We start from the raw sequence: 15,855 nt of genomic DNA, 5'->3' as shown, positions 1-15,855 counted from the left end.
GTCAGAAATCTGGTAGCAGCAGAAACAGGCGAAGGGGTGACAGCTTCCTCAGTTTCATTGTCCGTCTCATCTTCGACACGTGTTGGACCTATGAGAAAACATTATAAAACAAAATTACTTTTACAATTCTACACCGATGTCTTTGACATTACCGTTTGCAATACAAGTATGCAGAATCACATTACCTGTGAGGATGACGTTGTTGCTCTGTTCCACCTCTACGACGTATCTAACGTAATTCCTTTTTTCTGCTGTGTCAAAACAAGATGGAACAAATCGACCGTCAGCCTTGACCACATCGCTCAGACTGAGCGCAAATAACTATCAAATGCTGGGTCTCATTTTCTGTACAGTTCCACCTGCTCATGTTCCACCCAAGACCTGATGGGGGGAAATTGATGTGAGGCTGTGGCACAAGGCACCATCGGACAACCATTGTCATGTACTCCATCATTTTAAGGCTTAGCGAGCAGACAGAGATCTGTTTCTGAGGAGAAACAAAGCACAGAATGATCTCTTCTGCTTTTATGCACTGATGAGGACCTTAAAATATCCATAAAGGTCTGAATCATCCCACTTCGTAAATTTATCCAAACACCCCTTGTTTGTCTCACCAAGGTTTCTCATTTATCCAATCACATGTTGTATATTCAACCAGATTTTTTTAAACGAGAGGTGGTCGGATAAATGAAAAAAAATCTGGTTGGATATACAACATGTGATTGGATAAATTAGAAACATGGTCGGAGCAATGACGTCTGGTCAGATAAACGAGAGGTGGTCGGATAAATGAAAAATCATCTGGTTGGATATTGTGGTGGCAATTTCTGTGAAACAAGCTCAAAGTCAAACACTTCTTTCTGAAAGTTTAATTCAGCATCTGCAGATGGACTCATCAGTACACATCACCTGAATGACATGCACAAATGAGCAAAGAACATAAGAAAATCAGTGTTCCTATAACTCACAGCCCGCTCCCACTTAGCATGCAAAGGTTTTTATTGCCCTCTTGTAGTTTCACTCAGTGGAGGAGACATCTTGTCCTTTTGTTTACATGTTCTGTGGATGACCCCCCTGTGAGACGCCAGGTGTTTGATCCCAATAAGAGATACCAAAAGATACCATAAAGTTGTGGTTTCTCGAGGCCATAAAACTCAAGTCTCTTAAGCCACCATCATAAACCTTAAAGTTACCCTTTTTAGATTAACCATTTGGTCAGTCCTCCACATACATGTCTGCTCATGCATTTAAACATACACAAATGTAAAATTTCCATTACAGGTTAAAACACATAGGAGACTGTAACACACTTCAGGAGCTTGAAGTACCATTTTAATCCTTTTTTTTTTAATTTTAACTGAATTTTGGAGAAGAAAATTGTCCTCAACTAGTTGCATTGGATAATCCATAGTAGAAAACAGGAGAGCTGACAGAGAGCTGTTTCTTGCAGCATTCAATTCCATTGCCATCTTCTCCTGAGCCCCCTGTGCCTCGACTGCAGCGGCAGCTGCCATCTCTTCCGGAGCCTCCTGTGTCTGGACAGCAGCAACAGTGTCTCTTTCTTCCCTCACCACAGTCTCTCTCTCGATCATATCCATCCATTCTTTCGGCATTGCCTTCTTAATTTTTTCTATCACTCCCTCAGCTGTACCCAACCACATTTCATCACCATTTTCTCTCACCTCATCCACCACCATCTGAGCCCTCATGAACCCCGGCACATACTCATAAACTAGATCCCTCAACTTTCTAATCCCTGCTTTCCATATCACCCTGTTGTATATTGTTTCCCCGTCAACTGTGATTTTTGGGTTTAAAAACACTGGTTGTTCCCATACTTGTTTCACATTTTTGCATTCATACTTGACACATTTCACAAACTCACCCCATGCTCCAAGCAGCTCTTTGTAGAAATCTCCCACTCCATTCAGCATGCCTTTTTTCAGTTCCATATACACTCCACTCTCTCCACACCCTCCACACTTGTTGATCGCCTCTCTCAGAAAAACCTTCCACACACGATCGCTCCTATTTTTTAAACCTCACCATCATTTTCACCCTTAGTGCTTTCTTTTTCCTTTCTAGATTAATTAGCTTCATCCCACCATCCTCAGTCATTTTCCATTACTTCTCTGGCTATCCTCACTCCCCTCCCATCCCACAAAAAGTCACTCACCATTCTCTCCACTTCCTTCAACACTCGCTCAGGCACATCCAGCACATTCATTATATATTTTAATTTGCTCATAATTAATACGTTTACCACTATCACTTTCCCTTTCAATTTCAATCGTCTCTGTTCCCACATTCCTAATGTCTTTTTTATGTTGTTTACTATCCCTTCATACTGCCTATCTCTCCCTTCTTTATCTTCAATCCCTAAGTTCACTCCTAACACCTTCATATATTCATTGTTTTCTTTTAGTTTTTTAGACTTCTTCCCCTACTCTGCTCTCTCCTATGTACATGATTTCTGATTTTTCAATATTTAATTTGTCCTCATACATTCTCTCATCCATCTCCCATTTTATGTATTCTCTCACCTTCTTTATATTTTTTTCCTTGAGCAGCTCTCCATTCAAGCACCACACCCCTCCTCCTCTCGTCTTTGTTTCTTGCCCTAGCGTGAATTTTAGCATCATGTGATCGCTGAGTGTTATTTTGTATTGTATTTCACCTAATGTTTCTGCTAATTTCTTTGTGCTTAATACTAAGTCTATTCTGCTTTGTTTTAATTCACCCTTCACCACTTGTTTTCTGGAGAATACTTTCACCTCTGGGTTTCTGTCTCTTCACACATCACACAATCTTTTCTCACTTTTTATCTTTTCTAATACCCCTCTTGATGAGTCATGTTTATATTTCATTTTTCTGGAAACATCTAATTTTCCACACCATACATTGAAATCACCCACTATTATACTGTTGCTTTCACACATTTCTCCCATTTGTTCAAACATCACCTTTCTCTCCTTGTCTGTATTTGCTGCATGCACATTTATACGTTTTATTTCTTCATTCATATATTTAAATTTGATCCCTATCAACCTCCCTTCACCATCATTCTCACACATCTTCACTTTCTCTATCACTCCTTTTTTTTTATTAATATTGCTACTCCCCTTGCTTTCCCATCACCATTGTTAGTGTATACTTCTCCTGACCATTCTTTCTTTACTTCATTCACACATCTTTCATTGCAGTGTGTCTCTTGAATTCACATTATGTCGTACTCACTCATTCCATATATGTCTTGTCTTTTCCATTTGTTGTTGAGCCCTCTAGCATTTAGTGTTAGGATTGTTTTCATTAGTAGTGATATGTTCATTTATTTTTGCTTTTCTTATTTTGCCTCTGGTACCTCTGAGGATTCTGTCTTTTCCTTATTTGCATGATTTTGGATACTAAGTCCATGTCCATGTCTGAGTCGTTTGTTTTCTGGCTCTCAGCTTCATCTTCTTTCTTTTTGGTATGGGCTCTCCTTCCTCCGCTCGTTCCGTCTTCAGTTGCCGCAGCTGCTGTCACCGTTGCCTTTTCCTTCTCCTTCACCGCTGTTGTCTCCGTCACTGTCAAGTCCTCCTCTTGTTCAACATCCAAAGGACACAAGGACAACTCAAATTTCCAACTCAATCACTTTATTTTTCTTTGTCAGTTGACTGGTCTGTTCATGAATTAGGTTGTAAACCTATAAAAGAGAGAAACAAAAGTTTACATTTTTAAACATTAAACATTTTAAAATAATTTACTACTTAAGCTTTTAAATGGAATAAAGAAAAATCTAATTTCATGAATTTTCCATTTTTAGTAAAGTTTTAACATTTAACATAATTTTAACACCTTTAACCTTGTATTATCCTCTTGTGTCTTGTACTTTAACATTTTCAAACTCAAAATGAAATATTTCTTAGTGCAAACTCATTCAACACAAAATCAATGACTTCAATGCTGCAATTCATTTCTTAACTAATCTACACAGCAGTTAAACATAAACTTGAACATATCAAGCAGCATTGCAAAAATCATGAAAGTAAATAAAACATTTCACCGACCATTGGCGTCTTTAGACTGAACCGATGAGTGAAGTTGGAGCTTCTTCTCTCTTTGTTTGAATGACTGAGAAGTCCATTCCTTCTCAGGTGCTCCAAATCAGTGACAATGATTGATCATGTGACTAGCAGCTGGTTTGCTGCTGCTGCTGCACTCTGGTAAGTGTAGTTCTTTGAGATCCTAATCTGAGATTCAGCTCAACAGTCACCGCTGCTGTCTCCATCACCTCTGCTACCTCCACCACTGACACCATCATCGCTGCTGTCATCTCTGTCTCCTCTGCTGCTCCGTGCTCCCCGTCGCTGTCATCTGAGTCCTCACTCACCACTTCTCCCTTGCTCTTTTCCTCCTCCGCGTCTCCTCCCATTCCCTCGAGTTCCATGGTTTCGTCTTTCCCATCCTTTATTCCGTTTTTTTCTTTTATGCTGTCCATTTTGATTTCGCATTCTCTCGCATAGTGCCCCTGAACTCAGCATCTGTGGCACTGGAATTCAGGGCACTCTCTTAGGATGTTTCCTGGCTGCAAACACATTCTGCAGACCTTAGTTTGTTTATCATGCATAACTTTTTTTTTTTAAACTTTGTTTATTGGTTTTTGCAGATGTATACAACTGTATTAAAACATTTACCAGGAGTTAAGTATATGTAACCCACATAAAAAATCAGGTCACTAACCCTGTATATGTCATTTAGACACTCAGTTCATCTCCTGTAGGGGGCAGTGTTTTCCATGAGCCTAAGACAGGTATCGCGTGAAGAAGTCTGCACCTGTGTGTGACGCAGTTCCCTCTAAAACCACGAAGCAGACAGTAGCAAACTGTAGCAAACAGTAGCAGAGAGCCACGACTAAATTAAAACAGACGTCCGCAGGCAGAGACGGTAGTCACAGGCAAATCCAGGCTCGTCCGGATAAGCTGTGAGCCGAGGAGGATAAACCCCCCTTTATGAGAATTCATGCTTGATGAACCTCTGGTTGGTTTTTTTTGTTTCGTGCTAGTCTGATCAACTATCAGAGAGATAGAGAGACGATTAAGATGGCGAGCCCAGCCCAGCGATTCTGAGAGAGAGACGATTAAGATGGCGAGCCCAGCCCAGCGATTCTGAGAGAGAGAGAGAGTTGGAGATGTGGTGTGGCCAGCCACAGAACCTACCTTGAGACTCCAGATCATGTGAATCACACATTCTGAGAACAGATAAGACACACACACTCTTCACCTATCCGGGTAGTAGAGATTTAGGATGACATACTTGAATGGACATTGATACAGAACATCCACACAATTGGATCCCTTTTTCAGAACTGAACTTTCTTGAGTTGGAGAGCTCAACTTCAATGGACTCTGATTTTGTGTCTTTTTTATTTTTGTGACGCCTCATTTGGTAAATAAAAGTACAGCTAAGCTGTCAATGTTATTGTTGTTGTGCATTGTTATTAAAGTGTCACCTGTTCAAATCAAACCACACCCACTCCTTTTTGTGAGTAAATTCCTGGTGCAACTCATACCGGACCTAGAGCAATGTGATGTCTCTTTAACCTAAAAGTCAGGACCAAAGGTGCTACACAAAACTTGGCGAGCCAGCCAGGAGGAGTTGATGGTTGAGCAGTTGACATTTCTTTTGCTTTTACTGACAAAAAGTGAACTGCATATTTAGAAAATTGTGTTTGTTGTAGTTGATATTATGGATGTTATAGAGGCTGAAAATGTGAAAATACCTAACTCTGTCTTAGTAGACGGTTTAACTGGAGAAGCGATAGACAATGAGGTCATTGAATATTTAGGGCAGTACGGTCCTATTGGAAGGACAATTAAGGTGACCAGTTCATAAGCTCAGTTTAAAGACACTGCTATTGTGGAGTTTAAGTCAGGTGAGACCATACAGTTTCTGCAGAGCACCTTGCCCTGCAGGCGACCCACTAGTAACCCAAACGTTACTAACCACATTCAGTGCCTCTCTGACCTGTATGCAGCTGATAAAGGTTCAACCTTGACACGCACTTACTTAGCTGAACTGAAAGGTGTTGCTAAGCTAAGTGGCGCTGACTTTGAGAAGGTTTTGATGGAAGAGTTGAGCAGAATTCGTGAGTCTACCAAACCCCAAACAGCCGAACCAGATATGTCTAAAACTGATCATGGACCTCAGTTGACCAGTGATATAACCTCAGCAGAGGTAGTGACTGACCCGACCCAAACTCCTGTTAAAGTGGTCACTGACTCAACTCATTCCCATGAACATGACTCCATTTCACTCATTGTAGGTGCAGAGGCATTACCCTCACCTAAGAAACCAGCCTTATACTTATCCTCTGAACAACTCACCCCCACTGAAGTCCAAAAGGTAGTAGTCGAACATGTCATCAGGAGTAGCGACGTGGTTTCCCAATATCATGGCCACACAAAGCTTAGGTGTTTTTCTGGGAAGACTCCCTGTCCCAATCTAGAGTCTGACTATGATACATGGCGTAATAATGTTGATTTCTATCTTGCTGATCCTTCCATGTCTGACAAACTCACAGTCAGAAAAATAGTAGAGAGCCTCCTTCCACCCGCTGCCAATGTTGTTAAACATCTTGGGCCTAACTCCAGAACCCATGACTATCTCAGTCTGCTCGATTCAGCATACGGCACCGTGGATGATGGAGACGAGCTTTTTGCTCAGTTTCTGAATACAAATCAAAACTCAGGTGAGAAACCTTCCAGCTACCTACAGCGACTGCAGACAGCCTTGAGTAAAGTGGTTAAGCGAGGTGGCATTGCGGCCGTTGACTCAGAACGCCAGCTCCTCAAGCAGTTTTGCAGGGGTTGTTGGAATAACAGTTTAATCACGAGTTTACAGTTGGAGCAAAAGAAAACTAACCCTCCCTCATTCTCAGAGCTGCTCCTTCTGTTACGCACAGACGAAGACCGTCAAGCTGCTAAGTCAAACCGAATGAAACAACACTTAGGGTTTTCTAAGACCAAAGTTCAGTCAAACCCCCTTTCTGTTAATGATTGTACCCCTGATGATACTGACATGGCAACTGTAGCCTCTGTGACCCCTTCCGTTGACACGAATAAATTAGAACAGCAAATTGCTAAGTTACAAGCTCAGATAGCGTCTCTTAAAACATATTTGAGTAGCAACCCCGTTCAGTCTTCCACTAAACCAAATAAGAATACAAGACCCAAACCAAAGACCCCAGCTGAGCCAAAATCCCCACCCCCAGGTGAATCTGCACCTGAAAAGAGACCCCGACCAGGCTATTGCTTCAAGTGCGGGCAGGATGGGCATATTGCGCCTTCTTGCAGTAATGAGCCAGACCCTGAACAGGTTGAACTAAAACGGAAAGAGTTCAGGCAGAAACAGCAAGCCTGGGAACAACAAAACAGACATCATTTAAACTAACTTCAGTTCCTGTTGAGGGACTAACAGGAACTGAAACCAAGCGTGCATGTCCCAAAGCTGATCCATCTGATCTAGCATCCATTCATTCTCAAAACCTGGAACATCACATCAAGCTCCCAAGAGGACTTGTTGGGAAGAAATGTACTGCTTACATCACAGTAGCAGGAGTTGAGTGTAGTTGTCTTCTTGACACTGGGTCTCAGGTGACCACAGTGTCCACTTCTTTCTACAACAGCTATCTCTCAGAACATCCTATTCAACCAATTGATGGTCTTAATGTTGAAGGTGCTAGTGGTGCCACAGTTCCTTACTTGGGTTATATTCCCCTTGTCCTCAAGTTTTCAAAGACATTTGTCGAAACTGAGCCTGAAGTCTCTACTTTGGCGTTGGTTGTTCCAGATATACGTTCCAACTGTGAACTTCCTGTACTAATAGGGACAAATACACTTGATGTCATGTATGACGAGCACTGTCATGAAAAAAATCCCAATGATCTATCGTCTGTTTATGGCTTTAGACAAATCCTTCATACTCTGAAGCTCAGGAAGGAAGTAAGCTCCACTGGGAGAGTCGGCTTGATGACCCTGAAAGGCAGAGAACAGAGAGTGATACCTGCGCAAGGGAAAGTGCTTCTAGAGGGTTATGCTAAGATTAACACTACAGATGAATGTGTCATTGTCGAACAGCCTAGTACTTCCTCATTACCGGGTGGTATCTTTGTAGAGTGTTGTCTTGTTAGCATGCCCAAGGAACATCCTTACAAGTTACCTGTGTGGGTAAGAAATGAAAATGAACATGATGTAACACTTCCTTGTAGTTGTGTTATTGCTGAACTTCATGCTGCTGCGTCAGTTCATGACAACTTACCTGCTTCCCACGAGAACACTAACATTGTTCGGTGTTGTGCTGTTACTCCTCAGTCAGCTTCTGAATCCACCGAATCAGGTCTTGTCTTTGACTTTGGGGAATCCCCTCTTCCACAAGAGTGGAAGGAGAGGATGACACAAAGCTTGAACACTTACGCTGACGTTTTCGCTCAGCATGATCTAGATTTCGGGCACACATCCAAGGTCAAACATCACATACACCTGAGAGATGAAACACCTTTCAAACAGAGATCTAGACCAATACACCCTAATGATTACGAAGCTGTAAGGAAACATCTACAAACGCTTCTGGCAGCAGGAGTGATTCGCGAATCAGAATCACCCTACTCTTCGCCAATCGTCGTGGTTCGGAAAAAGAACGGCGATGTCCGACTTTGCATCGACTATCGGAAGTTGAACTCCCTGACGATCCGAGATGCTTATGCACTTCCACATCTTGAAGAGTCTTTCTCAGCCCTTGCCGGATCTAAATGGTTCTCGGTAATGGACTTGAAATCTGGGTATTACCAGATAGAAATGAAAGAATGTGACAAACCTAAAACTGCTTTTGTGTGCCCTCTGGGTTTTTATGAGTTCAATCGTATGCCCCAGGGTATCACTAATGCCCCCAGCACCTTTCAGCGCTTAATGGAGCGGTGTATGGGTAGCCTTAACCTGAAAGAAGTGCTGGTTTTCTTGGACGATGTCATCGTGTTTTCAAGCACCCTAGAGGAACATGAAACACGGCTTTTGCATGTTCTTGAGCAACTGCGGGAATATGGCTTGAAATTGTCTCCATCAAAGTGCCGTTTTTTCCAGAACTCTGTGCGGTACTTAGGGCACATTGTCTCCAACAAGGGTGTTGAGACCGACCCTGGCAAGGTGAGTGCCCTTCGCACTTGGCCATGTCCCAACACACTTAGTGAGCTCAAGTCATTCCTTGGTTTCGCAGGATATTACCGCCGGTTTGTCAAGGACTATTCCAGGATAGTAAAACCCTTGAACGACCTTACCAGTGGTTATCCACCATGTAGGAAGGGCAGAAAGTCAACTCCTTCCTCTCCTGGGTACTTGAACACCAAAGAGCCCTTTGCCGAACGATGGACACCGGCTTGTCAAGAAGCGTTTCAAACAATCATAGACAAGCTCACTTCCGCACCAGTCCTTGGATTTGCAAATCCGAAACTTCCTTATTTTCTTCACACCGATGCAAGTACTTCTGGGCTAGGTGCCGCTCTTTACCAAGAGCAAGATGGTGAACTGCGTGTTATAGCTTACGCCAGTAGAGGGCTCTCTTCCAGTGAGAAACGTTACCCAGCCCACAAATTAGAGTTCTTGGCTCTGAAGTGGTCTGTGGTAGAAAAATGTCACGACTATCTTTGTGGGAATGTGTTCACGGTTGTAACAGATAACAATCCGTTGACGTACATTTTGAAGTCAGCTAAACTTGATGCTGCTAGCTATCGCTGGTTGGCTGCTCTTTCCACTTTTGACTTTGACATCAAGTATAGGGCTGGGAAGAGCAACCAAGATGCAGACGGTCTCTCCAGACGACCTCATGATGATCTGCCAGATGATGATGCATTCCTTGAGGAGAGAGAGCGAATGAAACAGTTTGCTTCTCATCATCTCTCCCCTTCTCCTGATCACCTTGACTTACCACCTGACGTAATCACTGCTTTGTGCAGTCGTCACCTCCTTGGCGAGGTCGATGGTAACTCACCTTCTGTCACTTTGGTAGAGTCACTGGCTTTGCATGCCGATGCAGTACCAGATGCTTATGGAGAAGTAGAAGCACTAGGTTGTTCCATCATACCTACATTTAGTGAAGCAGATCTCCAACATCAGCAGAGGTCTGATCCAGTCATTGGGAAGGTTATTAACCTGCTGGAATCTGGGAATGGGACAAATCCCAAACCTATCCCTGATTCATTGGAGCTTAAGCTGATGCTTAAAGAATGGAAGCGGTTAGAACTGAAAAATAACCTCCTTTACAGAGCCCGTCGGTCAGATGGTGACATCACCTACCAGTTTGTAGTTCCTATGTCTCTTCGGTCCTCCATTCTCTCTTGGCTCCACGAAGATATGGGACACCTGGGTCTAGACAGGACTCTTGACCTTATACGTTCAAGGTTTTATTGGCCAAAGATGGCTAAGGATGTAGAGAACAAGATCAAATCATGTGGACGTTGTGTAAGGAGGAAAACACCACCGGAGAAATCTGAACCTCTTGTAAATATTCAAACAACACGTCCCATGGAACTAGTCTGTATAGACTATTTGTCCTTGGAACCCGACAGTAAAAACACCAAAGACATCTTAGTTATAACTGATCACTTCACGAAATTCGCTGTTGCCATTCCAACGAAGGATCAGAAAGCAACAACAGTGGCTAAGTGTCTTTGGGAGCAGTTTTTGATACATTATGGGTTTCCAGAGCGACTCTTGAGTGACCAAGGCAGGGACTTCGAATCCCAGCTCATCCACGAACTCTGTGCTCTTGCTGGTATCAAAAAAGTACGCACAAGCCCGTACCACCCCCGAGGGAATCCTGTTGAAAGGTTCAACAGGACCCTCTTAGGCATGTTAGGAACCTTGAAAGAAAAAGAGAAGAGTCACTGGCGTGATTATGTCAAGCCGCTGACTCATGCTTACAACTGTACAAAGAGTGATGTGACGGGTTTTAGTCCCTATGAGTTGATGTTTGGGCGCCGACCCAGGCTACCCGTAGATATTGCGTTTGGTTTACCTGTTCAGGGTGGAGCTCCCAAAAGTCACTCTCAATATGTGAAGAACCTGAAAGCCCGTCTTGAAGAGAGCTACCAAATTGTGACCAAAAATTCTGCAAAGGTCGCCGAACGGAACAAATGTAGGTTTGACAAGGTAGTAAGGGAGTCAACACTCCAAGAAGGTGATCGTGTGCTTGTACGGAACCTGCGGTTAAGGAACAAGCACAAACTTGCAGATAAGTGGGAGTCAACTGTATATAAAGTCTTGAAGAGAAAGGGAGACTTACCAGTTTATACAGTGCAGCCTATCAATGCAGATGGTCCCACTCGAACGCTGCACAGGGATCACTTGCTGCCTTGTGGTAATCTGATAGATGATGAGGAACCTGAGCAGGTCAACCCAAAGGTATGCCGCCCCAGAACGAGGAGTCGACAGTCTCAGTCCCAAGAGGATTACTCAGAGTCTGAGGATGACTCATGTGATTGTCCTGTTCGTTTGTCTGTCATTCCTGAGAAAAGGTTTATTCAGGTCTGTGAGCTTCCCAGGGGACAGCATTCCCCTGTAAATTTAGCTGCAGAGGGTGACTGTTCATTAGCCAACCCCACAAATTTCCAACCACAGGGCGAACTTGTTGCTGGAAATTCTCCTACATCGCTTGCAGAGACGGGTGAAATACTTCCCGACTCGGCTTTGGAGGAGTCAGAGGTTGCAACTGAGCAAGCCCCTATGGAAAATGATACCACTGAACCAGACCTGAACAGAGGAAACATGGCTACTGCTGACAGTGATAACAGTTTGGTGTGTCAGGAAGAACTCGAACATGGTGAAGTCATTGGTGAAAGTCAATGGCTAAACTCAAAACCAACCAGAGACATTGTTGACCAAGACAAGAATGAGAAAGATGGACAATTGACTGACACAGACATTGTTGACCAAGACAAGAATGAGAAAGATGGACAATTGACTGACACAGATATTGTTGACCAAGACAAGAATGAGAAAGATGAACAATTGATTGACACAGACATTGATGACCCAGACTTGACCACACGTCGGTCTGAAAGGTTGAGAAGGCCCCCAAAACGCTTTTACTATGACGAGTTAGGGAAGCCTTTAATCTCCTTTGCCAAGAGCCTCTTGGAGAGTTTTAATAGAGCCCTTGATACTATGGGAGATGACAGTTCCCTTGTAGTCCAGCGAAATAAGCATGAAGGGACTCATGCTGATTTGAGAAGGGAGGGTGTAACCCACATAAAAAATCAGGTCACTAACCCTTTATATGTCATTTAGACACTCAGTTCATCTCCTGTAGGGGGCAGTGTTTTCCATGAGCCTAAGACAGGTATCGCATGAAGAAGTCTGCACCTGTGTGTGACGCAGTTCCCTCTAAAACCACGAAGCAGACAGTAGTAAACTGTAGCAAACAGTAGCAGAGAGCCACGGCTAAATTAAAACAGACGTCCGCAGGCAGAGACGGTAGTCACAGGCAAATCCAGGCTCGTCCGGATAAGCTGTGAGCCGAGGAGTATAAACCCCCCTTTATGAGAATTCATGCTTGATGAACCTCTGGTTGGTTTTTTTTGTTTCGTGCTAGTCTGATCAACTATCAGAGAGATAGAGAGACGATTAAGATGGCGAGCCCAGCCCAGCGATTCTGAGAGAGAGACGATTAAGATGGCGAGCCCAGCCCAGCGATTCTGAGAGAGAGAGAGAGTTGGAGATGTGGTGTGGCCAGCCACAGAACCTACCTTGAGACTCCAGATCATGTGAATCACACATTCTGAGAACAGATAAGACACACACACTCTTCACCTACCCGGGTAGTAGAGATTTAGGATGACATACTTGAATGGACATTGATACAGAACATCCACACAATTGGATCCCTTTTTCAGAACTGAACTTTCTTGAGTTGGAGAGCTCAACTTCAATGGACTCTGATTTTGTGTCTTTTTTATTTTTGTGACGCCTCATTTGGTAAATAAAAGTACAGCTAAGCTGTCAATGTTATTGTTGTTGTGCATTGTTATTAAAGTGTCACCTGTTCAAATCAAACCACACCCACTCCTTTTTGTGAGTAAATTCCTGGTGCAACTCCTACCGGACCTAGAGCGATGTGATGTCTCTTTAACCTAAAAGTCAGGACCAAAGGTGCTACATATACATTCTTTCTTTTTAGACAACAAAAAAAAGAAAGTGGTCATTGAAATATTATTGCATACCCGAACAACTATAAAATAATAATATTAATAATAATATCATAATAATAGGGCAGATTTCCAATTAATTACAATTAATCTTCTGGCTAGCAAGGTAGCAAAAGCAAGTACATCCTTTTTGGATTTAGAATGGGAAGGGGAAGGGGGGGCAACCCCAAACACTGCACTCAGAGAATTTGGTTTTATTTTTTCCCCAACTTCTACTACTTAAAAATCTCAACCCAAAAATTATGTAGAGATGGACAATGCCAGCAGGTGTATAAGGTTTGCAGGAGACTGCTGACACCTATCACAAGTTGGAGTTACACCATCATAAATGTTAGCCAGTTGAGCCTTAGTGTAATAGGTAAAGTGTACAACTTTACACTGAATAATACTGTGTCTAGCGCGAATAGAGGATTTATGTACCCGTCTCAAAATCTCTGTCCAGACTTTCTCTGATATCACCATACCCAGGTCCTCCTCCCAGAGTGACTTTAAGCCTAGGGGCTCTGAACATAAAATATTAATTTGATTATAGATATATGAGATAGAGCCTTTAAGAGTAGGAATTGGCGTCAGGAAGCCATCCAAAGCAGAATCAGAGGGTAAATTAGGAAAGCTAGGGAATGTATCCTGAACCAAACTGCGGACTTGTAAATATCTGCTAATATGTGCTGCTTAGGAAGTGAGAATTTAACTAAAAGTTGCAAGATGCAAAAACATTATATATATATATATATATATACATATACAGGTCTTTGAAGTTATGAATACCAAAATTCGTCCACCTTAAGAAAACACTGTCTATAAGGGAAGGAGGAAAAGCATGATTAGCCGCTAGTGGTGCATAAATAGAGTATGTCTGTAGGCCAAAGTGGCGCTTAAACTGGACCCAAATCCTAAGTGAGGTCTTAACAATCACATTCTTGGTGTAGGGAAAAATGGAGGAGTGGATAGGGAAGTATACTAGGGCTTTCAAGGTCACTGGTTTTGCTGAACTTGCCTCCATAACCAGCCATGCTGGGGGAGGATCTAAAGCCTCATATTGAAGCCAGTGCTTGAGAATCCTGATATTGGTGGCCCAATAATAGAACCTAAAATTTGGCAGGGCCAGCCCTCCCAGTGGCTTTGGCCTTTGCAAATATTGTTTGCAGCCTAGGAAACTTCTGATTCCAGATAAATTCAGAGATCAGGCTATCTAGTTTACGGAAAAAAGACTGAGGGAGGAAGAGTGGTATGCACCGAAACAGGTAGGAGAGTCTTGGGAGTACATTCATTTTAACAGAGTTGACACGTGCAATCAAAGACAGATTAAGCAGAGACCATCGTTCAAAGTCTTTCTGGATTCGGGTCAATAGGGGGGCAAAGTTAGCTTTGTAGAGGTCTTCAGATTTGTGCGTAACATGAATACCAAGATATACAAAACTTTATTGAGCAACTTTAAAGGGAAGGTTTTCCAGGGGATACTTCTAACAGCGGGCTTAATGGGAAATATCTCACTTTTGTTAAATTTAATTTATGTCCAGATATTTGACCAAATGAATGAAGAGTGGCAAGAGCAGCGGGAACTGAGACAGGCAGGTTGGAAACATATAAAAGTAGGTCATCAGCATAAAGGGAAACTCTCAGCTGAATATAATTTCTAAATATGCCTGTAATAAGGTGGTTGGACCGAAAGGCCTATCGAGAGAGGTTCAATAGTGATTGCGAATAATAGAGGGCTCAAAGGGCAACCCTGTCTAGTAGAGCGCGAAAAAGGCGAAAATATTCTGAATGGAAATTATTCGTCCTGATTGAGGCTTGTGGGGCTGAATAAAGCAACTTTATCCATAAAATAAAACTATTCTTAAAACCACATTTCTCCAAGACATAGAATATGTAATCCCACTCAACTCTGTCAAATGCCTCTTTGGTATTTAATGATATCACAGTTTCGTGGGTGTCAGAAGAGGAGACATTGTAAAGTACATTGAACAAACGTCTAAGGTTAAGGAAAGAGTGCCTATTCCGAATGAACCCCATTTGGTCCAAGGAAACGATGGAAGGGAGGATGGATTCCAGACGTAATGCTAATAGTTTGGATAAAATTTTAAAATCAACATTTAATATGCTTATTGGTGCAGGCTAACAGGGCTTTTCCCATTTTGCAGAGATGATGCAGCTGTATTAAGTTCAGCGATAGTAATTGGCCTCTCTAACTCTTCCGCAGCTGGTTGATCAAGTGAGGGAATGTCCAAACTTTCAAAGAAAATGGCAAAATCAGGAGTGGTATCTTGATCAGATTAATAGAGAGACATAAAGGGGGAGTTTTTCCTCTCCACAGTCACCTGTGCTTGCTCATTGTGGGAACTGTTGGGTTTCTCTACGTTAATATTGTTTTAAGGTCTTGACCTTTAAATGTAAAGTGCCTTGAGATAATGTAAATTATGAATTAGCGCTATATAAATAAAATTGAATTGAATTGAATAAAATTCCTTAAACACATTATTAATTTCCATGGGTTCAGTGGTGATACGCAAATTAGTCTGAATTTGTGGGATATGGTGAGATGTAGATGCCTGACGTAATTAGTGTGCTAATAATTTACTGGCCTTATCTCCATGCTCATAGAACTGGGAACATAGAAG

This window comes from Paralichthys olivaceus, chromosome 10 (genome assembly GCF_024713975.1).
Source record: "Paralichthys olivaceus isolate ysfri-2021 chromosome 10, ASM2471397v2, whole genome shotgun sequence".
In the NCBI taxonomy this organism is placed as follows: Eukaryota; Metazoa; Chordata; class Actinopteri; order Pleuronectiformes; family Paralichthyidae; genus Paralichthys; species Paralichthys olivaceus.
This window is presented reverse-complemented; position numbering follows the sequence as displayed.